This window comes from Nansenia antarctica (genome assembly GCF_963989245.1).
Source record: "Nansenia antarctica genome assembly, chromosome: 8".
In the NCBI taxonomy this organism is placed as follows: Eukaryota; Metazoa; Chordata; class Actinopteri; order Argentiniformes; family Microstomatidae; genus Nansenia; species Nansenia antarctica.
Window position 1 is genome coordinate 47,833,958 of NC_137678.1, and position 22,512 is coordinate 47,856,469.

The window sequence follows — 22,512 nt, forward strand, 5'->3', positions numbered from 1 at the left end:
ACAAAATAATATATATATATATCATAATAATAATAATTATTATTATTATTAATCTTCTATATTTTATATTAAATGAAGACATTAAAATTGAGAAACAATAGTGTGTTTTTCATTTTGTTGGAAGGGATTCTAGTGACCAATCATTTGAAAAGAAGTTGAAATATTGCACGTTACTGCTTGAATATTAGGGCTACTACTAGCCTTGCTAGCCCCCCTACGGCTACTGTTCCTGTTGGATTAGTGGTGGAGCTGTCATGCCAAAACCTGGCAGCTGCCAAATCCTGGCAGGGCCATCAACGGCCTAATCGTTCGAACGCTCTTGCTAATCGTTTGCTAATCGTTCGAACGTTCGACGTGCGTTCCAGACTAGGGCCAAAATCTGACCGCCTGTGACGTCATTCTACTGCGCTTTGTTTACTACCGCAGCTGATTAATGTGTGTATCTTAAACTGCGAAGACAATTGTAATCTTCTTGCACTTGAATAGCATTAAGGTTGATGCAGGCTTACTAGTCAGCTATATCATATATAACATTTTATATGAAAACACCCGCTAGCATGCTAATTTCACACGTAATTCGCTCTGAGAATGAGAGCTTTATTGAATTGGTATGATTGTATACACGGCATGACTTTTCATACACCTAAACCAGTAGTAAGGCACATGACATGGGCATGAACATCACCGTAGGACCGGAACACCTAATCTTACAAGACTGTTAAAATAACGCACAGCAGACAGGAAACAGAACTAAATTATTATTCGGCTCATAATTCATAAAAATAAAAAAATGGCGCAGTCCCCCCAAAAAATAAAAAAGTGGCGCAGTCCCACTCTTACATTTAACTTCATTTCTACTGGATAGAGACAGTGGAGAGAGACAGTAACGAGGAGAGTAAGGAGGAGAGGGCATATCAGCTCTTTATTGGCTGGATTCGAATGCCAATATGGGCAGATGTGCACTGTAGGCCGTGGTGCGAGACCACTGGACCATCCAAGGCCACACAGAGGTGGTTTTAATCACATTATCACATGATTATTTAATCACATTAACAGGGCTGCATGGCTGCTCCAACCCATTAACATGGGCTGTATGGCTGCTCCAACCCATTAACATGGGCTGTATGGCTGCTCCAACCCATTAACATGGCAGCCAAAATGAAAATCACACGAGCCGCTGAGGTTGACGCAGCCAGTGAAATCGAGCCCTTAGTGTCAGTTTTTGACGCCCCTTCTCTCTGGGCAAGAAGAAGAAACAAACCTCAGTGTTTCAGTGGCGTTTTTCAGGTTGGCTATGAGGCTGTTCCACTGTTGCATCTTTGGTTGTGTTGCGACAGGTACTGGGGCCTCGCATGGCTCCGGGGAAGCCAGGACCTCTGTCAGGGCCTGGGCTGGTTCTGTCAGGACCTGGGGTGGGTCTGTCAGGACCTGGGTGGGTGGATCTGTCAGGACCTGGGATGGGTCTGTCAGGGCCTGGGTGGGTGGATCTGTCAGGACCTGGGGTGTGTCTGTCAGGACCTGGGTGGGTGAGTCTGTCAGGACCTGGGTGAGTGGGTCTGTTAGGGCCTGGGCTGGGTGTGTCAGGGCCTGGGTGGGTGGGTTTGTCAGGACCTCCTGGTGACAGTGCATGCTCTTTATGGCTGCTCTCATCCGGTGGGCCAGGGTCTCCTCGGCAGCCTGCATCCTGTCCTCCAGAGTCACCTCAGAGCCCTCCGGCCTAACATGACACACACACACACCCACACTATTAATGGGGAGCCAGTTAAGTGCTCTCAGCAACTATTGGGGAACTAGGTTGAGATTGAGAACGACAAATCTCTCTATCATATAGAAACGAAATGCCACGGGTCCCCTGACGTGTTAGGAGGTCATTAGGATGTCTGGTGTGTGTGGTGCTGGAAGCCTCATCGCTCACCCCAGGCTGTGAGTGACCTCCCCAGCGCCGGCGGGCACAGACCCCCGGCAGAGCTCCTTCAGCAGGTCTAGGTGGTGCAGGTTGCTGGTGCCCATCCCCGTGTTCAGGATCTCGGCGTGGACGTTGTACTCGTTTATGGATATCTTCAGGCCTGGCAGACGGGTGGTTCTCACCTACAGACATGCCACACAAGGGTTAGGCTAGGAGTTCAGTTGACTTTGAAATGAAGTAGAGATAACTCTGGGTTATCAAGTTGCTATAGTGCTAAGTGTAATGTAAAGCCTACCATGGGATCAACAAAGACGGTGTTTCCCAGACACAGAACGACCTTGGCTTGGTGATGCAGGCCTTTGATCTTCTGACTGAGGAGAGATGGTGAGCCCAGAGTGGGTAAGTTACACCCTTGGAATGTCATTGTATGATGTTCTTCTACAGCAGGGGTAGCCAACACGGTGCCCGCGGGCACCTGGTCGCCCACAAGGCCAACGCTGAAGAATATAACAATGTTTGCGCGACTGTGCAGGCGCAATGCGAGAGAGTTTTTGCAGGGTGAGATGTCTGCAGATGAAAGTAAGCAAGTTGAAAGGTTAGCAAATATAATTGCTGAGTGTTCTGACAGAGAACGTTGGTTCAAATTGGTCGTTATTATTGTGACTAGAAAGTGTCTGATTATAGTTCCATGGTGTGAATAGTGTCAAAGAACTAGCAAGCTAGCTAGCTGGTCTGCTCATCTCCGTCTCTTTTGTACATAGATTTGCGAATCGTGATACTCGAGTCCTGTGACTGTACTGACCTTGGGGTTCCAGTCCACCTCAGCGTCGACGGGCTTGGCCCGGCACACAACCATCTCCACGGCCTGGGGAGGCAGGCTGTGGAACTGAGCAGGCAGCTGCAGCAGCTGGTGGGCCTTCGTCTCCTGCTCGCGCCCCTCGTCCAGGAACGCCACCGTCACGCTGGAGAACAGACACCCGGCCGCCTCTGGCACCGAGGTCACCCGCACTCTGACAGAGACGAACGTCAGAGCGGGGAGACGGTTAGGTCTCTCAGAGGAGCCGCCTCTTTGTTGTCTAAGCACAGAAACACACTCAAACGGGACTTCTCTCTGAGTCACCCGATTGTTGACATTGAGAACATCGTTTCATAGCTGAAATTTGTTCATTTGTATTCATGTTGGGTTTGGTGGGGGGGGGGTTCTGACCTATGATAGGCTTCTTCTTCTTGTACTCCATAGAGGCCTCCCTCTAGCACCTCCTTGGCATACAGCTTCTCCTTGGCGTAGTGAGAGACCATCTCTGCAGCCAGGCTCTCATAACAGTCGTCTTTGTTGCTCACAATGCGGCCATAGAGGGAAGCGGTCTTGATGTGCAAGGGCAAAACCTTGGATGACAAATAGGTAAAAAAGGGAAATATTGCGAGTGTACATACACAGATAAGCATGTTACAGTTAGAGGTTCATCTCATTGTGGAAGATAGACAAGCACCCACTACCACCCAAATAATATACTCTGAATGACATTTGGACCATAGTCAAAAATGTGGTGAATCATAAACTATGATTCACCACTATAGTTCCTGAGTCTTGATGAAGTGGGCGGTCCTGTTTAGGGCTGATGCTGTGTCGATAAGGACAAACACTACTGTCCCTGCAACAGAAAGAAAGTAATTAAGCATTACAGAATTCAGTTCCACTTCACCTTTCTTCAGACGCATACCTACGAGCAAAATAGCCAAATCCAGGGTTCAGCTAATTACAGTTGCATCTTAGCAGATTATTAATGTCAAATCAAGTACATTTTAGGTCAATCCGTCCATATTCTAAACACTGACTTGCAGAAGCCGAAGCTCTTGGGGTAGCTGCAGAAGGGCCTGTCAGTCTTCTGCTCCTCCTGGGCCTGCAGGACCCCCTGGGCGAAGTGGAGCAGCTCGGGGGGCAGCGATGCCTCGGTGCGCTTCAGGTAGCGCATGACCCCGATGACGTGACGGGCGTTCCTCTCAGACAGCAGGAGGACTGACTTCAGGGGGTGGGGATGCACCCTTCTTGTCCTGTTGAAGAAAAGCCTTTGGTGAGTCCAGACAGCAATCTTGAGGTTGAGAAAGCATACCCAATACAATCATGGTGCTGGGAAATGGGGCACATTTCTCAGACGTTTGCAAAGCAACAGGTATAATACGCAAATTAAAAGACCTGTGAACTGGGGGGGCGCTAGTGAGTAGTGGATGGAGTAGACGTGCTTTCGAGAGCTCCTCTCCGTTCTGCCCTTATCTATGATGGGCCGTATCAACACGATCAAGATGGTATCGCCCCCTAGATTTTTTATATTTATTTCAGAATCTCCCAATCTTCCTCACTTCAGCATTTTTTAAGAAGTTGGACTCCATTATCTTTCCATTTGTTTGGGGATATAAAGCTCATCGCATATCGAAAGCACATCTGCAAAAGTCCAAAACTGAGGGAGGATTAGGCCTTCCTGTATTTCGTAACTATTTCTGGGCAGCCAACGCTAGGGCTTTGTCTTACTGGCAATGGGGTTTCCCAGGTGAGGCCCATCTGTATCCACTGACCATCTGAGCGAAGCCTGGTCCTTAATATCGAGGTGACTGACGACAAACAAGGTTTAGCTAGAATCCAATCTTGATCAATTAATGTCAGGTACAAATTGATCCAATTCAAAGTCATCCATAGACTCCACTATTCAAAGACATTACACCGAATTTATCCATCGGTTTCTCCACTGTGTGACAGATGCAAAAATGCAGATGGGTCTCTAGCGCATCTTTTCTGTCTCGGTCCTCATTTGCAAAAAATCTGGTGGTTTTCCAGGGTCTATGGAAGGGACATTCCCCCTGATCCTGAACTGGCACTCTTTGGATGTTCAGAGACTGCTTCCAACTATACGGCTGAGGAACGGTCGGAATGAATGACTGGTATTGTTGCTGCTAAGAAAATTATTCTATTGGATTGGAAATCACCTCCACCTCCCTGCTTCCAGAAATGGCTCTACGGATTAATCAGTATCATGCAGATGGAGAGAATACGCTTCTACAACTCTAAAGTTCCCAATAGATATTTGAACATATGGGGTCCAATTATTGACTCTCAAAGTGTATTCAAATGTTTGATTATATCCTGTAGTGATGCAAGCCTGTACACTTTTTTATTTTTACTTTTACATTTTACTCTTTACTTGTACCCTTGTAATACCTGACGATGTTGCATTTTGGGAATTGCTTTGAACCAAATCATACTAGACATGTATGCCTGGCAGTTTGTTGTTTGTTAGTTCGTTTGTTTGTTTGTCTTGTGTATAAAATAAAATAAAAAAATGACCTGTGAACTCAGTATGCTTGTGAAAGGAGTGGAGGGTAGCTGGTCTGTCCTACCTTGTCAGAGAGGTTCTGGAAGTTGTCAGACATGCAGAACAGACGGCTGCCAAACAGTTTAGGGGAGCTTGGGAAGCCGTAATGCACGACACACGTAGCATCCCTGATGCCCAGGGCCTTCAGACACTCATTGGTGGTGACTGGAATACAGGGGAAATACAGGGAGACATTTGTTGAATGTTATCAATAATATGAAATTGACAAGATTTAAATGTCAAATAATTAATTGATTTAATTTACCCAGAATGACATGAGTGCCAAGTCCAATGTCCTTCCTCCACTGCTCAATCACAAAGTCAAACTGGTATGTTAAACCCTCATGAGCTTTCAGGGAGAATGCAGATGTGCTGGTCACACCCTGAATGACAGATACAAGGAGGGAAGATCAAATAGATGTAGTTAAAAACATGTATTAATGTTTGGTGACAGTGTTATGTAGGAGAAATTGTCCAATAGAGTTATTCTGTGATATTGTTATTACCGTATTTTCCGGACTATAAGTCGCACCCGAGTATAAGTCGCAGCAGGCCAAAAATGGGTCACGAAGAGGAAAAAACCACATATAAGTCGCACTGGACTATAAGTCGCATGGTTCAAGGGAACGGGCTTGGCGGAATCAGCGGGGAAAGAAGACCCTGTTGAGCTTGACTCTAGTCTGGCACTGTGAAGAGACATGAGAGGATTTGTAAGCCCAGGAAGGACATAATTCACATTAAAACTTCTTCTGAAAGGTTAGAAATACTTAAATTATCGAGTGTAAAGCCAGGGCTAGCTAGCGCGTTGCTACAAAATGGCGTCGCGGGAGCAAGCAAACAGGATGGAACAGCCTCTGAAAGGTAATAAATGACTTTAATATCGTGTATAACGTTCATAATAGCGTGTATAACATTCATAATATAGTGCTTAATGTCCACATTGTCGAGTGTAACGACTATTTATCGTGTATAAGGCCATGACAAAGATAGCTTGGTGAAAAACGGAAGTAGTTAGGATGAAGGGCGGCCTACAAACAATGCAACATTGAACAGCCTCTGAAAGGTAATAAATGACTTTAATATCGTGTATAACGTTCATAATATCGTGTATAAGGTCCATAATATCATGTTTAATGTCCACATTGTCGTGTTTAATGTCCACATTGTCGAGTATAATGGCTATTCTATCGCGTATGTGGCGCTAGCGGAAGTAGCAAAATAGCCTCGCGGGGGTAATTTAGCAACATAGAACAGTCTCTGGAAGGAATAAATGACTTTAATATCGTTTATAACTTCCATAACATTGTGTATAAGGTCCATAACATCATGTTTAATGTCCACATTGTCGTGTTTAATGTCCACATTGTCAAGTATAATGGCTATTCTATCGTGTATGAGGCGCTAGCGGAAGTTACTCCTTGGTTCATGTCAGTCAGAGATTACCGTATGTCAGTTCATGTCAGTCAGAGATTATGAATTATTGATATATAAGTCGCACCTGACTATAAGTCGCAGGACCAGCCAAAGTATGAAAAAAACCGCGACTTATAGTCCGGAAAATACGGTATTTTATACTACAGTTGTATGAGTCGAGAAATGTGTTGACCAAATGTGACAATATGAAAAATCCAATAAAATACAGATTATATAAAAATAAAAAAAAACATGTATTAATTAATGACCAATTATTATTTATGTATTTATTATACTTCTACAGTACTTTTTCTCCAAGATAGTGATTTATATTTTGCATGACAAGATACACGTTTACAAAGGTAAATGCTAAACTAAAATGGCACAAACTAATTGTTACAATATTCAGGAGACGTGTAGACATCGGCACAGTGAGCAGACATACGAAATGGCACAACAATCACTGGTCAAATGGCTGAAAAAAATGCCTTTTCAATGGTAGGCATAACAAAGCCATAACTAGGCAACTGGTGATACATCAATAACAACAATGGTCTTTTGGTTCTTCCACTACCCCTGCAAAAGACAGTCTCCCAATATAAGGTTGCAAAAATGAAAAAAACCTCTTCACACAGGAGAGTGTTGTACCTTAAAGACATGCTCGACCTCCTCTGCAGAGTTAGCGATAATGAGGGTCTTCTGGACCACCTCAGGGTTGAAGTCTAACGAACCAAGCAGCACTGAGATCTTTGTGCATTCCAGACACAACAGGATCATCTGTGGGGAGAAAGATGAGGGAAACATAATCTCAAGTGATCGAAGACTGTAAGATTTAACCAGGAATAGCAGATTTTTGGGGGGATCTGTACACCAATTGATTATGCCAAATAAAGTCTGTTTATGACAACACTAGGACACATGGGGTTTGATAGTTGTACCCAACTGTCTTGTGGAGACCCTCTACCCCCATAACCCTTTGATACCAGGACCCAGTTTGCCTTGCATGAAATGAAACTGTGATTAGGACTTCCCAAGGGATAACATGTCTGTCTTTTTTGTACAGATATAGGCAGTTAATACCCACATGTGTTTTAATTCAGCCTTTGAGCCACAAAAACATTATTTTACATGAAGGCCTAAGCATAAATGTGTGATTTATAGTCCTTAACACCCGATGTTGCGCATAGGCAACATTAGCATTTCAAGTGGTTATACCTTTGACAAAACATTTAAATAATAAAAAATGTATACGGGCAACTCTATGAGCATTTTGCATCCATTGAATTTCACAAACGCACTCTTTTGTGTTTACAGACTTGCGATGTCCACCATTTTTCAGAGAAAACTTGATGTAATCATAACAATCGGCCACAAAAAGGTGGTAGAACATTTTATTAGGATCTCTTGCTCAAGAAAATAATTTACTTTTGTGAATTGATCGTGTACAGACATGTCATCAAGTGTTTAAAGTAGGGCTGTCAATGTTAACGTGTTAACACTCCCGATTAATCCGTAAACTTTAGAAAAATGTAACGCAAATTAATCATACTTCATATTACCAAATTCTACTAAGATGCGTAGCATCGATCCTGCTACCTCGCGCATGCTAAGCGAGCGCTCTACCATTCCTCTCACAAGGCCAAAGTGATCTCAAGAGCAAAAGGTATACTTTAACCTGTGTCCTTCTTAGTTTATGTAGGAGCTATAAAAGTATACTGTATTCTGTGATAGCAATTCGAGAATGAAAATAACAGTGATGGGTTTGAAGAAAAAAACTGTCTGAAAGCAAGAAGCAGACTTCTTCTAGTCTTCGGAGACTACGTCTCCGCGTGCTGAAGTACTAAAAGTCGGAACAGCGCCACAAAACGAACTAGTGGTCGAAGACATAAGAGTTTCAGAGTAACTCTTCCCGACTCCGGAGGTCTCTGGTTCGAGACCGGGCGGGAACAACGTTTTTTCCTTTCACCTCTGAGGCGGAGCAGTTACTTACGATAGGGCTTGAGTCAACCGACTAGAATTCAGGCGAGAACAGACGGGTGCAGTCTGAGGTTTGGCAGTTAAGTGCAATTCTGACTGCATAGCTTGAGACTCTTTTACTCTGCACATTTAAGAGATTCTAATCTTATTTAGAAATCATCAAAACTAAGAAATGTTATAATAAAGTAAAACAAATAACAGATTCCTCTAACCAGTATGCCATGCAGTTGTTTTTGTTTTATGCTTTATCTCCCCCAAAAAATACAAGTAAATACTAGTATTTTAAACATGTGATTAATCACAGCCTATTATTGTGATTAACTTGATTAAAATGTTTAATCGATTGACAGCATTAGTTTAAAGACATGGTTGCCTATACAGGGTATATACAGGAATCTTGAGGTTAATTTCAATACCTTTCTAAGACTTTTTAAAGACCGTGTCAATATCCAGACCTCACCGCCACTTGGAGCTGTAACCGTTTACATCAGTGACACCTTTAACTTAACAGTTTTAGTTGTAATAGACACTAGACCACTATCATACAACACCATTTCCGGTTCATCTTTGTTTTTTAATAGAACTAATAAATTCCCAAACTTTTACTAAAAGTTTTTAGGACTCAAACTCTTTGGACAGAGTCTAATTCAGAAAAATATCTACAAGATTCAAGACCTCATAAAATCGTGATAAGACTTAATACTTATTAAGGGTCTTGATTTTCCCAAAATTGATTTATCAACTTTTAATACTTTTCAAGACACCGCGGATACCCTGCTATATGCAACCTCAAAGGTTAAGCTGACCTGGTGCACGTTGCCGTAAAGTGCTGCCTCCTCGGTCACTGTGATGATGATGCAGGGGTTGATCATGTGGTCTGCCAGGAGCCCCACCATCTGGCTGTTCCAGCGTTTGCCCACGGCGATGATCTGCCTGGGGCAGGAAGCCCGCTCGCTTCTGTCGGTCACCTTCTGGAAGTGCTGCAGAATGGTGGCCATCTGAGAAGGAACAATGCAGTCAGAGAACACTCATAGGGAGATGGTGTTGGCAAGGCTAGTTTACTTGTACAGCACATTTCAACAGGGGCAATTCAAATAACTTTTCATATAGCATTAAAAAATACAGAACAAGGAGGAAAATAAATAGATACACATTTAACTATATAATAAGACAATGAATAAAAAGATATAGATAAGTGTTATTACTGCAACTGTAATCAAGCACTGCTTTTTGGTTATCTGGTATTGCCTTCAGACATTTTGAACCTGCTGGTTATTTTAGGCTTCAGTCATAAGCATAAAATGCCCTTCAAAAGGTACATAGAACATAATTGAATTAATGATTATGTTAATTGTAGTTATTGATCAATAGGAAAAATATATCATATATAATGATAACGTTTTTTGGGCATATCGCCCTGCCCTAGTTGACAGACAGTCCTCCACTGCATCAGGCGGTTGTTCCTCTTTAACTTAGTGAACTCCATTCTAAACATCATAAAATCATCTCGCTCTCTCTCTCTCTCTCTCTCTCTCTCTCTCTCTCTCTCTCTCTCTCTCTCTCTCTCTCTCTCTCTCTCTCTCTCTCTCTCTCTCTCTCTCTCTCTCTCTCTCTCTCTCTCTCTCTCTCTCTCTCTCTCTCTCTCTCTCTCTCTCTCTCTCTCTCTCTCTCTCTCTCTCTCTCTCTCTCTCTCTCTCTCTCTCTCTCTCTCTCTCTCTCTCTCTCTCTCTCTCTCTCTCCGTCTGGGGCCTGTGAGTAGAGCAGATCCACCTCGTCCAGCACCAAGTGACACAGCCGCAGGAACATAAAGCAGTGGAAGGCCATCAGACGCACCAGGCTGAAGGGAGTGGTCACAACCATCTGGCCTGGAGACAGAAGGGTTAGGGAATGAGGGAATGACATATTCAAATATCCAACAATATACTATACAGTCAATTGTTGGAATTAGGTATTTTTGCTCTAGACCCAGGGTGCCCAATCTTTTTTGAACCAAGATCTACTAATTGTTGGAATTAGGTATTTTTGCTCTAGACCCAGGGTGCCCAATCTTTTTTGAACCAAGATCTACTTTTCAAGTAGCCACACACACACACACACACACACACACACACACACTTCCCAGCCTGCATAGTAAACGCACAGGGGTTAATTGCCTTGCCACATGCAAGCGCCCTCCTGACCTTCCTATTGCAAGCCGGCCTCTCTAACCTCTAGGCTACCTCTCTAACCTCTAGGCTACCGGCCTCTCTAACCTCTAGGCTACCGTCACCCCCACCGCCGCCCCCCCCCCAATGTTGTAATTCAACCCCCCCCCCCCAAAAACAATTTCTATGACTTCAACTAGAGCAAGTCTAATAGAGCCCCCGAGACAGTAGGCTTACAGTTCTTCTGGATCTTGATCGTCTTGGCTTCGTCCTTCCCTAGTCCCACCAGTGCAATCATGGGGTGAAGGGACTGGGCAGTCTGGCATTCCTCCAGCCGGTCAAACACAGTCTGGGCCTTCTCCCACCCCGGGCACAGGATCACTGCTATGGGCTGGGGGGGGGGGACACCAGACGACAACAACAACAACACATGGGTATCTTCACTCACCACTTGATCGTTTTACTATGGATTTGTAGTAGTCCAGAAAACCACATCTAAAAATCAGCCTTCTGATAGCATGGAAAGTACTGGAGTTGGAACAATATTGTTCTATTGTACATATTTTAGCTAGTTTTAGGCTAGTCTGTTAATAACACAGACACTCCTACATTGACACTATGGAGACAGGCTTGAGCTTCCATCCTCCAGTCTGGTGTGTGTGTGTGTGTGTGCGTGTGTGTGTGCTGGGCTCACCCCGGTGTGTGAGGAGAGGGTGCTGTAGCCTGAGGACAGCTGCATGTGAGCCAGTAACGGGGGGAGGTAGGTGAGGGGCTCGTCTGCGCTGCGGGAGATGAGGACCGTGTCACAGCCCCAGGCGACTGCTGGCCAGCAATAGCTTTCAGCCACCGACGGCCTAGTGAACTTCTGTCTCACTAGGATCTGGAGAGAACACATATGACACATTCTAATGCTTTGGTCCTCATGTCGGGATCCGATGTAATGATCTGACTTTTCTTTCGAAAAATGTGAATACATTTCCGCGTTGTTGAAAATCAATGACACACACGTCGCTAGTCAACTAACACAGCTTGTTTTGTGAGCCTGCTAACAATGTAAAGTAGTGTTATAGTTAACTAGATAGCAGTGGAAATTACTCACCGGCAATCCATTGCCTTGCAGTATTTTGGCTTGACTAGCGAGTTTGTGTTGTGATTCTCAACAACGTTGAAATGTAGTGTTTCAAAAGAAAAGTCCGAACACTTTGATTGGTTGCCGACATGCGGACCAATGATCAGACTGTGTCACATATATTATACACATTCGTCACCACAACATCTGACTTAGACAACTGACAATCAATGAATGTGATTTCACATCTTCCAGATCACATGTAGAAACCCTCATTCAATATTTTTATTAATATCAAATTGTTACAGCCGTAGTGTGTTGCAGGGCTTAAAGTGGGAAAAAATCCTGTGCCTGAAACTTTTTCTTGGGGAGGGGGGTCACAGTTTGAGATATTGGGAGAGCGGGTACAGAAGACAGCTTCTTGTCTCAATGTTTAAATGCATTAATACTATTTTATAGTCAATACAAAATATATGTCTCAATGTTAAAATGCATTAATACTGTTTTATACTCAATACAAAATAAAATAATATATTTAGATGTCTTTAAAAGAACAAACTGATTAAATCACTTAAGGCCAAACTGATTGCATCACTTATCAAGCCACTATCACTATAACAATAGATCAATAGATCTACATCAAGTAGAATACTGATGACTAGTGACCAGTCAAGACCATTGGACTCCAGGATATCTTTGAGCTCCTGCATGAGGGCTGACGAGTTGGCGATGTTTACTTTCCTGCTGACTAGGTGTTGTGTTGTTACTTTGGCCAGATCCTAAAAAAATCGAACAAGGACATTGAGGATTTTGTCCATGTTAAGATTAGTAGCTTTGTCGATATTAATTGAAAACGTTGCTTTTTTAAGCTTTTCACACAGCCGTTTTTTCAATTCCGGGACAAAGGCCATGTGTGTTTAAATAGCTGGCGTGCTGATTGGAAACGGACAGCTTTGTCAGTGCATTTTTGTCTTCTGATAGCTTCTTGCACAAATCGACGAGTGGCTGAGCCATTGTGAAAGACAGATCATGTTCAGCTATAAACGCGCACACTCGGATCTTTTGCTCGCAAACACGGTCGGCCATTGAAGATGAAGTGGTAGGCTACCTGTAGCCGTCGCTCCCGGCAAGGTTGTTGTATGAGCAAGGTTTAAGAAACTTGGCTTCCATTTTAATAGACTCTTACTAAAGTTAGCGAGATAGCGGGCTGCTAAAAGCGAACGTCTCTACAAGCTAAAGGCCAATACACACAGCGTGCAATTTTTGTTGCACCACAACATTCGATTTTGAAGTTTGAATGGAAGTCTATGAGAAAATCTCATCCCAACGCATACGGCCCCGATTTTAATCGCACCGCGAAAATTCGATTCCATTCGTGGATGAATGGGACAAAGCACACGGCGTGCAAGTTTTGTCGCACTGTCAAATTTTGCAAATTTTGTAAAAGTTTGTGGTGCGACGGATTATTGCATCACAATGGGACAATTGGGAAAACTTCAACTGGTCTATCTAAATTAATTGAGTCACTCATAACGGGGAGAGAGACCACTGGAGCTAGCATCAAAACACTAGTCTATTAGGGTACTGTACTGTTATAAACTGTTTAATAACAGCTTCCAATACAAACGGAACCAAATTAATTGTAACAGTTGTTTGTTTCTACCTGGCCCTGGCTAACAAACAAAGAGGTGGCTAGCTGGCTAGCTAACATTTCGGAGCTAGCATCAAAACACTAGTCTATTACGTTACTGTACTCTTATAAACTGTTTAATAACAGTTTCCAATACAAACGGAACCAAATTAATTGTAACAGTAGTTTGAAAAACATTAGTGTAACATACATAATACATACATGCAATTTCAAAGTACAAATATAGTGTTGTCAGGGCTTGACATTAAGCTTTTTCAGTGAATTTATCTATAACTTTGCATACCTGCATTCTTATGAATATGTTGTTTTTGTTTTTGATGAAATACGTGCTTTAGGGAGGGTATTAAGTTATTTAACATGATGGCATGTATTACATGTGAATAAAATATTACTAAAAAAGTATTATCATTGTTGTTATTTGTATTTTGTACTGTGCAGCCAAAAAGGCTATCGTAAATCTTTTAGCAAGTAACGTTATTTATACTTATAATATATACTATACTACAGGTGCTGGTCATATAATTAGAATATCATCAAAAAGTTGATTTATTTCAGTAATTCCATTCAAAAAGTGAAACTTGTATAATGTATACTGTATATATTATATTAGTTTACTCAAAGATCTACGATAGCACGGGGTTGCCAGATTTCTAATCTAGCACGACTGAATGACCAGCCAAATTGTACACACGTTGTATAGACACTGTCCACTGAAAACCGGACATCTGGCAACCCAAAATTAATATTTACTCTACTGTACGTGTATGTAATTTACCGGTAACCTGAATGGATGAAATGGATGACGAAAAGCTCATAACTTGTCAACCAGTCAACCTGACATCTTCAATTGTGGATGGAGCAATCATCTATTTTAACGGTTTGACAGTCAAGGGCAATATATGAACATCACCATCAGCCAGCCACTACACCTAGCCCACAGCTGCCACTATACACATTACTAGATCTACGAATTACTGCATGCATGATTTATTTCCGTGTCATGCCACATAGCTACACGGCACATCTCACATACAAGACGCCTATATTACATAATAATAACAATCGAGCATGTAGGCACAATATTGTAGCGCGAACGCAGGAACATTCGCTGCCGTGTAGTGGTGAGCACCCGGTCTTGCTGACCGCCCCTTGTAGTGGAGTTGTGTGGTGTCCTATGGCCTCGTGTCGGCCCGTATGGTTATGCTGTGGCTCGATATGAGCGTGCTTCTATGTGTGGCTTTATGAGCGTGCTGTGGCTCCAATAGAGCGTGCCTTTTTTGTACACTGTTTGTAATGGTAATTAGGGAAACCAGCTCTAACTTATTGAACTATGCCGTCCTCCGAATCTATGTCCGGCTGATCATCGCCCATAATAATAAAGTGGCTTTTATAATACACCTTTCTGGCTGTGTGTTTTGTGCGCTCCCTCTCCTGACATTTTACCAATACCCCTAAATCAGGGGACCCACATATTTTATCACAATATGTCCAGTTGTATCTTGTAGAAATTGTGGAAGCAAGGCAAGCAATATTGGTAGAGCCTATTGTAATCAGCCTGCCTGGTCCGACTACGTAACAATAAAGTAACAATTGAGAATGGAATGTTGTGGTGCAACAAAATTGCATCGCACGCCGTGTGCATTGGGATGAGATTCTTTATGATTTTCTCATAGACTTCAATGGTGTGAGTTGAAAATGGAATTTTGCGGTGCAACAAAATCGCATCGCACGCCGTGTGCATTGCAATCGAATGTTGTGGTGCAACAAAAATTGCACGCCGTGTGCATTGGCCTTAACATTACACTCATTCAAACTTCTTAAGGCCCGCCCCACTACTCTGCCTCCGATTGGCTAGAAGTCGTTGGTTGGCTTGAGCAATGTGATAGTTCGGCGGAACTGTCTCTTTGCTGAAGATGACTCTTTAAATTACGATTAGGGATAGACGGTTTTTCGGTTAAACCGAAAACCGGGGTTTCTAAAATTAGAAACGTTTTTTTATCAAAACCGTCTGAAACCGGATTATTTATTTTTTTTATTTTTTTTAGAAGAATAAAATAGAATAAGAATAAAACTGGAACATGTCACATATTTGTCGTGTGTGAAAATAAAAATGATACAGTCTGAATCTGCCGCACAATGAGTGAGAGGTTTGGTCAGTTGTGAAGAATAACTGAGGATTAATATCTAATTGGGATTATATTTAAGGGTAACGAATCACTCTATGGGAAAGATAGTTGCCTTCAGTTATTGGTAGATAGGAAAGGTTTTTTACAATTACTCGCTTACATTTAATAAGATCATTTTCGCTGCTCTCTGTAAAGCGCATTGGGTCACTTTTGTGAGAAATGCGCTATAGAAATAAAATGTGATTTGATTTGATATCAATCAATCAAACTTTATTTATGTTCTATAGCACACATCATGCATTGAATGTAACTCCAAGTGCAGTATTTACTAAACCACAATATAATAAAACAAGAGCTATACGGATCAAGAGTGTACTTTGTGCACAGCGCCACTGTGTGTCACAAGTTCACCTTCAGAGCGGGTGTTCAGCGCAGCAGGCAACATTGTAAGTCCGTTCCGAGCGCAGCTGAATCCTGAAAAGGTGAACATGCTCGTGTTTCTTGCGAAGAACCTCGATTAACGGACTATTTAATAGCCTTTAATAGCTTTTATGCTCATTTTTTGTTACTGCCAGTTTTTGTTATTTATTACCTGCTTGCACTCAATTTGCACTCGTTTGTATTTATATTTATAGATGTTTTTGTTTACGTTTTCTATTCTATTGTATATTCTATGTTGCTCAAAGAATAAAACTGGAACATGTCACATGTTTGTCGTGTGTGAAAATAACAATGATACAGTCTGAATCTGCCGCGAAATGAGTGAGAGGTTTGGTCAGTTGTGAAGAATAACTGAGGATTAATATCTAATTGGGATTATATTTAAGGGTAACGAATCACTCTATGAGAAAGATAGTTGCCTTCAGTTATTGGTAGATAGGAAAGGTTTTTTACAATTACTCGCTTACATTTAATAAGATAATTTTCGCTGCTCTCTGTAAAGCGCATTGGGTCACTTTTGTGAGAAATGCGCTATAGAAATAAAATGTGATTTGATTTGATATCAATCAATCAATCAAACTTTATTTATGTTCTATAGCACAAATCATGCATTGAATGTAACTCCAAGTGCAGTATTTACTAAACCACAATATAATAAAACAAGAGCTATACGGATCAAGAGTGTTTGTGCACAGCGCCACTGTGTGTGAAGGCGCTACTGAAAGTGATGACAGAACGCATGTCTCAGAAGATACGCGGTCACTTAGTGACGCAAAGGTAGTTCTGTATTTATCTCTATCTGTATTAGTACATTTATTTTGAAAGCTCTATTTTGACAGCTCTACCATGGGCACTTTTATTTTGATGGGGCATTCTTTGTTGATTGACTTACGACAGTTCAGGACGAGTCAGTCTCGCGGCATGTGGTTTTTATGAAAAGCTTTAAGTATGTTCACTGCATAATTCTAAGTCTAATATTTCAGTGATTATTGAGCAGTATTCAAATATTTAAATACATTGAGCAGCAGCTGAAACTTTGTCTAAGAACCAAGATATTGAGAAAGCAGTTCATTCAATGAAGACGCTGTTCCAAGAGATGATCTTCCGTGCAGGCAGGCGTGCACCCTGGATCAGCGGAGCTGGTGTGTTAAGTGTTCATGTGTTTTCATGTATGGTGTAGCTTACAAAAGTCTGCCTTTCCACTTATATTTGTGAAACTAAGTAGCCTAAATGTGTTGCGACTGTGCTTACGGTGTTTTAATGGTGTTCGACACGAGTGTATTGTAGCAGTAGGGCTCAATTATTTGAAATTGGCGTTTTTTTGTTACTTTTTTTTTTACCTTTTCGGTTAACCGGAAAACCGCGGTTTTAGACTTTGACGGTTTTTCGGTTTCAATAATTGGAAACCGTCCATCCCTAATTACGATGTAAAGAAATAGCATGTGATTTTATTTTATTTTATTGCTCAAAATTCCCCCGTGCCGCCGGAGAACTTTAAGCCCTGCAATATAGCAACATTCTTCAGGATTTCATGCACATTCTACAGCCAGAGACAGATTACATTACATTCTTGTAGCACCTGAAAATGAGAACCCCATATTGCTGCGAGAGACAGACAGACACCACAGTCACACAGAGTTCCCCAACCCTCCATAATGTTATTCATCTTTTTTCCTCCTCCCTCCACCCTTCCTCCATCCTTACGTTTGGTTCTTGCTCTGGAGCTCCTGTAGCTCCGCTCTGGGCTCCAGCTCCTGTTCAGCCTGATTTCTTTTCAGCTTCTCTAAACAATACTGCAACTGGTAGATTTGGGCTTCTATTAAGGGGGGGGGGGACAATTAGAATGCAGGAAGCTCAGTATAAGTAGTAGCACCTGGAGATATAAAAGCAATTTTCATACAATAGCACAAATAAAATCAACCTGATGGATTGCTTAAATAGCAGAGAAATGCATACCTCTCTATGTGATAGTGGTGCTACTGTTAGCCAATTCTCTCTCCAGCTCATCCCTCATGTCTCTCTCCTGGGACAGCTGCCTCTGCAGCTTCCTCAGTCTGAACTGAGGAGTGTTCATCAGATCCTGCAAGGGAGAGCTGAAGAGCATAAAAGTATTTGCAAAAATGTCTGCAGTGTACAGTACATGGGTGATTTAATTCATCAACACTAAATTCAAATGTAATTTGGCAATACCCATGCCTCGGAACAGGCAATGTACCTAGAGTCTGAGTTGCCGTTGTACCCATTTCAACACCCCCAAAATGACATGATCACAGTAAATGGAAAAGTATACCTGACTGAGGAGGAGGCCACAGTGTGGAGCTGCATGAACTGGACCCTCTGTTTGCGGTTGAAGACAGGCGACTCATCATCCGTGAAAGAGGAGGCACTAGACCCCCATCTACTAGCAAAGGCTGAAACATTTGAGAGAGAGAGAGAGAGAGATACTTGCTGTTATTTCAGAACTCTGTGCAGACCACTGCAGGGGCAGTGTTGTTGAATATGAATATGAAACACAGAAAAATGTTGTGACTTACTTTTCCTTTTCTTCAGATACTTCTCCAGATCACTGCTCACAGAGGCCGTTCTCGTCGTCCACAACAAAGCGAAGCATGGTGACAAGCTCAAGCTAAGGGATAAGGAATGAGCCACTTATGTATTTACAAATATAACTTATAAATGACATGCTACAGTATGGAACTGTCATTTAAAAACTGCTTTAAATGCTGTGGTTACTTAGGTCTACAATAATGAGGCCCTGTCCCCTACCTCAATGTTATGCCCCAGTGTGTGAAGGGTATAATGATCATTATACACAGCATGGTGGAGCAGCAGTAGAACCACCTGAGAAAACACAACAGGTATGATTGAGCACACAGGGTGACCCCACTAGTAGTAGCGATGCTCTAGTTCTGTCCAGTTCTGTCCGTGAGTGTGGATTACAATTCTGAAACTTGGTCTGTGTTTGGTCTGTGGTGGTTGATATTTCTCAGATGCATTAATATGCTTGCCTTGCTGTGGGATCATGTGATGTTATAAGGGATTGGGACAGTCAGATTGTGCCTGGAAAATCAATAACTGTCATTTATGCAGTGATAAAGCAGATACCTTTGATAGCTCCATCTCTAGGTTTACACCATTACTGAGATGTTCCCAGGAGACCATAGCTCCGTGGTCTGAACTGTACCTGCAGTCTCCTGAAAAATAGATAGAAGGAGAGACATGTGGAGAGTTATGAGGAAGACTGACGGAGAGAGGGAGCTGGCCATCTGGGGAAATTAAGTAAAAGACTACGGCCCAAATTACACTGGAAGCGTCAACCTCGCCTTACCTCAGCGGCGTGTGAGTTTCATTTAGGCGCCCATGCTAATGGGCTAGAGCTCTCACGTGCACCTCATGCTGGCTCCTCCGACTCGCTTGCTATAGAGTCAGAGTCTGGCCTATTTTTCACGTGTGAGGCCGACGTGAAAATTATCTTAACCAGCAACATAGACTACAGTTTCAATGTCTACATCTAAATATGTCTAACTTTTTTTTAAATCAATACTTCCGCTATCTGTTTCAAAGCAGAAACCCCAGGTAGACTATAATCATATTATGTTAATAAGTTAAAAGAACATCATGCACCATGAAGGGCAGTATTTTTCCAGTGATTTCTCCCTCTCTCTCTTTGTTCGGTAGTTTGGTTATTCTCTTGCCACGGCAACATTGTGACGGTATACATTTCCATCTTGCTTATGTTGAGATCGAAGTCGCATGAAATGACATGTCGTTGGCACGATCGCAAAATATTAAAACCAATAACATTCCTGTGGAAATGGACATGCTCTGAATAATTTGTCCACTACTCTTTCTACCGTTCTCTCTCTTGCTCACACACACATACACACTTTCTCTTTGCTTCTCTCTGTGTTTCCCTGTCTGTGTGTGCATGACTGCGTTTTGCTTATAACCATTGCACTTTTTGAATCGCTCATTAAGGATGGATGACAGTAGAGACTGAACCCAGAACTATTCATAGTGAAATAGTTTGGACTATTGTAACGGTCTCCTTTCTGGTCTTCCGAAGAAAGCGATTGGCCAGCTGCAATGAGTCACAGCAAGAGTTTTAACCAAAACAAGCAGACAAGCTCATATAACTCCTATTTTAGAGACTCTACACTGGCTTCCTGTTAAGTTCAGGATAGATTTCAAGATCCTTCTGCTTGTTTATAAAGCTCTCACTGGCACAGCACCAGAATATCTGAAAGAGCTTTTGCTAGCATATCAGCCCAATAGAGCTCTCAGGTCTTCTGATGGTGGTTCTCTGTGTACCACATGTACAAAAGAAGAGATTTGGTCAATCTGAATGTACAAAGATAGGCCTGGCTGTAGCAGCTACGCATTAGAGGCGTAACAAAAAACATGGGCAGTAGGGAAGACAGAAAGTTCTGCAAAATTCTGCCACGCACACACAGCTAACGCAGCCAGTGTAATTTGGGCATAACAAGGTGCAAGGCATTTGTATTTTGAGTGGACAATCTAACCAGACAGATTAACCTAAACTGATTCTCTTATCCTTGAAAAGTAGTTAGATAAGTAGTCAATTGCACTTGGAAAAGACTGCAAAATGAAGCTTAACTGATTAAGTTAAGGCAACGTATTTAGAAGTGTGCCCCACCTTGAAGGAAGTCAGAGAGCAAGCTCAACCGCGCCTGAATGGGCTGGTCCAGGCAGGACTGAGGGGTCTCCACTCCCTTCCTGTTAGGGAGAAAGCTATCAATAAAGACAAGCACAACACACAAGATCATCTGCACAAAAAGACCCAGATACATGGCTGACTGCTGTGCAGATACATCAGAGAGAATGGAAGCCACACACATCCCCCCAAAAACACACATACTGTGTAGAAATGTCTACCCTACACATAGGGTGCAGAAACTTGGGCACCCCTGGTTTTAATGTCTGTTACAATTAATCTCCAAGTGATTGAAAGCAAACCTGAAAGTTAAACATGACACCTTTCCGCACATTTTAAAGAAAGGTTTCTTTTTATTTCAATGTTTTGTTTTTCTCATTTCTCATTTTTTAAAAAGGAAAAGGGCCCTGTGCAAAGGTTTGGGAACCCTTTTGGATTATTCTTTGTTACCTTTTGAGAAGATGATTACTAAGGCCCAGACCAAGGTGATTCAGTCGTTAGGGCTTCAATGAGTCAGGTGAATATAATTCCAGGGTTGAACTATATATTCTGAAGTAACTCCATGCCTTCTAAAGCCTGACTGTGGTGGCTGTTGTGTCTGGAGTTAAAAACCATGGGTTCCTCTTAACAGTTGTCCAAGGATATCAGAATGAAGAGACAGTTCACTTCCACCATCAAGGAGAAGGCTACAAAAAACTCTCGCAACGTTTCAAACTACCCATTTCCACTGTCAGAAACATCATGAGAAAATGGAAAATAAATGGAACAATTGAAGTCACGGCAAGATTTGGAAGACCAAGAAAAATGTCAAATAGAATGGCCCGAGATCTGGTGAGAAATGCTCAGAAGAGCCCACAGATCACTGCAAAAGATCTGCAAAAAACAGTAGCAGACACCGGTCTAGTTGTTCACAGGACAACAGTACAGCGTACCTTAAACAACAAAGACCTACATGGCAGAGTTGACAGAAAGAAGCCTTTCCTACGACCTCAACACAAAATGAAGCGTCTGAAGTATGCAAAAGAAAACCTTGAGAAACCTGAAGCCTATTGGAACAATGTGCTTTGAACTGACAAAACCAAAATTGAACTTTTTGGCCACAACCAAAGAAGGTATGTTTGGAGAAAAGGGTGAAGCATTTGTAGAGAAGAACAGAAAGACTCTTAGCTGGCTACAGGAAGCATTTGCAAGCTGTTATAGTTGCCAGAGGAGGAGTTACAAAGTACTAGCTGACAGGGTTCCCAAACTTTTGCACACAGCCTTTTTCCTTGTTTTATTATTTTGAAATTGTAAAAAGACAAATCTAAATTAATCTTGCTTCAAAATGTGATGAAATGTGTCATGTTTACCATTTAGAGCTTAGGTTTGCTTCTTTTTACTTAGGTATTAATTGTAAAAGGCATTTTGACTAGGGGTGGCCACATTTTTGCACCCCACTGTAGGAATTTAATGTAAAATATAACCAAGCACATTCGCTTTACTCACAAGTTATGCATTAATCTCAGCAACAACAAGCCATCTTGTAACTGATTGATTTGTAGCAATGGTTGGTCCAATTTCAAGCTGTTGATCTGGAGATGAGAAAAAGGTTTGAGTCTGCATGAACAATTATCAATATCAACTACTAGAGCTTGCTAGCTATGGCCTGTGCCATGTCATATCAAATAGTAAGCTACAGAATTGAGCCTAACTTCTTACTTACCCACTCCAACAGGACCAACACTTTGTCTTCGTCTAGTTCCATG

General features: G+C 42.1%; 1 pseudogene across 1 annotated transcript; it reads right to left on the minus strand.

The window, feature by feature from the left end:
• Nucleotides 1–1,215: 1,215 nt before the first annotated feature.
• LOC308164312 (putative ATP-dependent RNA helicase TDRD12) lies at nucleotides 1,216–22,511 on the minus strand (annotated as a pseudogene). Its single transcript has 15 exons — nucleotides 22,470–22,511; nucleotides 11,500–11,685; nucleotides 11,043–11,196; nucleotides 10,399–10,526; nucleotides 9,468–9,659; nucleotides 7,333–7,461; nucleotides 5,537–5,654; nucleotides 5,297–5,436; nucleotides 3,743–3,958; nucleotides 3,477–3,558; nucleotides 3,114–3,292; nucleotides 2,686–2,916; nucleotides 2,202–2,277; nucleotides 1,916–2,088; nucleotides 1,216–1,717 (listed from the first exon to the last, which is right to left on the minus strand). The product of its transcript is annotated as a putative ATP-dependent RNA helicase TDRD12 (transcript).
• Between the last annotated feature and the right edge of the window lies 1 nt (nucleotide 22,512).